Genomic DNA, 3,455 nt, shown 5'->3' with positions numbered 1-3,455 from the left:
TGCTTTTGTACCAAACCTGGCAGCTTGACACCACCCTCAGGTCCCGGGAGCCTCCCTGTGGTGATGATGGGATTTGTCATTTACAGTGTCTTGTTGGCTTTGGTCTGGAGTGGAGGCGAGTCCACAAGTCTGTATGGAATTAGCTCAGGACATCCTTTCCCCCTAACAGGGGTGTTCCCCTGCGCGTCTTGGAGACACAAGCCCTGGAAGACAGAGCCCCGGAACCGAACCAGTAAGTCGTTCTAGGCAGGGACACCTCCTCACGCTGCTGCTTGGGAGATCCCCACCCAGTTTCTCCTCCCCGCGCCTCCCCTGCTTACCTCTTGACTTTTTGCTCATCATCTTGCACACCAGTGTGACAGGTCTTCTGATTTGCATTTTGCCTTTTGATTTGCATTTATCTGGTGATTAGATGTGCAGGATGTTTACTTTGAAGGGAACTTGGTCATTTGCATATTGCAGCTTTATTTCCAAAATGTGTATTCGAGGCTGTTACTTGTTTTTAAATGGGATTATTGAGTTAGATTTTATATACATTTTGGACATGAACCTATCTGTATATAATTTGAAAATATTTTTGCCCACTCCATGGTGGCCTTCTCATTTTGTTGACCCAAAGCTTGAGGAGCCACCTGATGATTGTGATACACAAAACATTGGATTTGGGTCTCAGCCACTAAAATCCCGGGAACCGCTGGCATGCTTAGAGGGTTTTGAAGCTAATGGGTGACTGGGGCCCTAGGAAACTACAGGGCAAGCCTGGTGACCAGAAAGACATAGCTTGGCTTCCAGGGAGAGGGGCTTAGAGTTTGAGGATGGGTCCTTTCCGCATGTAAGGCAGAAAGCAGTCTTCCTTCTGGAAGACTGGGTATACAAATAAGGAAGTAAGGTTATCACATTCAAATTCAAATCAGGACTAACTAAATCTCGCCCAATGTTAAAATGAGAGTCCAATGCAGCCAGAAGCCAAAAGAACTCCTCAGTGAGAGGGTGTGTCCTATTGTCAATGACACAGTAGATTGTGTCCCTGGGGAGGACTAGGCCTGCAGGCTGCCTTAAGACAAGTGGGTTGGGGTGTGTGTTTTTCTCTTTGTTTGTTTGTTTGCTAAATCTATATTGAGATGACTGTACTTTGTGCTTGACTATTGTTGGACCCCTGAAGATAAGAGCATGGTTGTGTTTATTCTCTTCAAAGATCAAGGGGTTGGGTTGTGGAGATAGTGGGGAAGGGGAGGGTTACAAACTTTCTTGGTAGAAGGACATCAAGTCCTCATATTTTCCTCACTTGACACTTAGGGAAGGTTAGAAAAGGAAGAGAGGGAGTGGAATAGACTCGAGCTATTTAACAGAAGGTTGTGCTATTGCGCTCAGTCACGCCGTTTTGATGTAAGGCTTCCAGGGAGAGGGGCTGAGATTCGCCTCGCCACTAAAGCCAAGGATTTCATCAGTTCTGCCTACGCAATGTAACCTAAATATAGACGGGTTTTTCAGGCTGGCGTCTCCTGTTGGGGAAACACGGAGGTGCTGGGAGGGACCGCACAATGGGCAGGGTTCAGAGAGTTCCTGCACCTCCCACCCCTCAGCCTGTGCTGCATCCCTTTGCGGGTCCTGAGCCAAACACCTGCATCCTAAGCCAGTAAGGAGACTGCTCCTGAGGCCTGAGAGTCAGTCTAGGAAACTCTCAACCCTGAAAGCATTGTGGGGCTGCGAGGACTTGGAATTTGAATGTAGGATGAACAAACAGGGTGGATAATCAGGGCACCTCACTGGCAACTGCATCTGAGGGTGGGAGCGGTCCTGCCGTACAGGATGAAGCCCTGTTGAAACCCTGGGTCTTGTGCTGAGTCTAGGGTGTTCATGTCAGTGTTGACCTGAGTTATAGGACACCCAGCAGGTGTCCAGAGAGCTGGTGTCAGGAGATAAAAACCCAAACCCTCTTCCAGAATAATTCTCTATACATGGAAAGTAGCGTCCCCCATGGAGGCTCAAATTCCTGACACATCCCTCCTTTAGGGCAGTCCTTTCAGCTCTTGGTGAATCTGACTGTCAGAATGTCCTGCACTGGCTATTGTCCATTAAAAAATAGAAATAATCATTATAAAATGTTGCTGTATTTTTACCTCTTGGCTTACCTAACATGGCCCATTTGGCAGGTGAGCAAAGGGAGGCTCAGTGCCTTGAAAATAGCCACCCAAGGAGCCAGTGTCAAAGCAAGTCTGAGCTGCAGCTCCTCAGGCCTGGCTTCCTCCTGCCCAGGTCAAGCCAGACACTCCCGCAATACCCCCAACAGGCAAAGGGTCTGCAGGTGTCACTCTTGCACCTGGTGTCCCCAGCTCTGCTTCAGGAGGGTATGTTGAGATTGGCTGAGTGCTGAGCTGCCTGCAAAGCCCACCTGGCCTGAAACACACACAGCTCAGTGCTATGATTTTCAGGAATCCCTGAAATCCAGGAGTGGCTGAAACAATGCTCCCTGGGTCTGCTGTTCTTTCCTTCTAAGAGCTGCATTGCAACCCAAATCTACCTCCTTAGAATGCCCACACTCTACATGCTGGATAGTGGCGGTATGCCCTCTGAGGCACCTGTGTTTGGTCCATGCTCAGCATGGTGAGCGCCCTGATTCCACTCCCTGGCCTGTGTGTGGAGCTGGCTGATGGGGGTGCCTTGCTCTGAATCTTTGCCCTTAGCAGGCCTGCCCTGACCCCTCCACTCCCCTGGCCACACCCCAGTGTACTTTCCTCTGGGTGACTTCCTGCTCTGGCTACTTGAGGCCTGTTCTCAGTTTTTGTCCAAGGGCCAGTCAAGTTCTAAGGAGACCTGGGGGTGGATGCTCTGAGCTCGACCTCCTGAAACCTCCCCAACTGTCCAGCATCAAGCTCCAGGCTAAGGTCCAGAGTTCAGGTCCAGGAGAGGGAAGACTCAGAGGACACAGATCAGTGTGTGTCACCCAATCCCCCCTCACCCTCCCCCCTTCAGTGATTCTCAAATGATCCCTCCCCTCCCAGGCCCCAGGTCTCCTAACTTGTCCAGTGTCTCCCACTCCCCTGGGCTCCCTCCTTACAATGGCTTTTCTACCACTCCCTTTGCCTTCCTCCCCCAACAACAGCTATTAGCAGGTTCCCTGGGTAGTGGAAATTGGGCTATGAGTGAGTGCTGGGTAGGAGCTTACCAGGAGGGGAATGATCCCAACTGAGTCTTGCCTTGGGGGATGTGGGATGGGGCCAAGGCTGATCACTTCCACATCTGCCTGATGTTCCTCCCGTCCCACCATCCCATCCCCATCCCACTGAACTCTTTGGGTCCAGCTGAAGCCATTGCGCACCATGAAGACCATGCAAAGCCATCATCGCACTTAAGCCAAAGGGATGAGAAACACAAAGTCTGGGTTCCTGCTGTGTGATATGCAAGCAATCGGCCCTCAATTGGACCACTTACATCACGTGGATTCACAAAAAGGG

This window comes from Talpa occidentalis, unplaced genomic scaffold, assembly GCF_014898055.3.
Source record: "Talpa occidentalis isolate TD23 unplaced genomic scaffold, MPIMG_talOcc4v2.1 talOcc4.565, whole genome shotgun sequence".
Classification (NCBI taxonomy): domain Eukaryota; kingdom Metazoa; phylum Chordata; class Mammalia; order Eulipotyphla; family Talpidae; genus Talpa; species Talpa occidentalis.
This window is presented reverse-complemented; position numbering follows the sequence as displayed.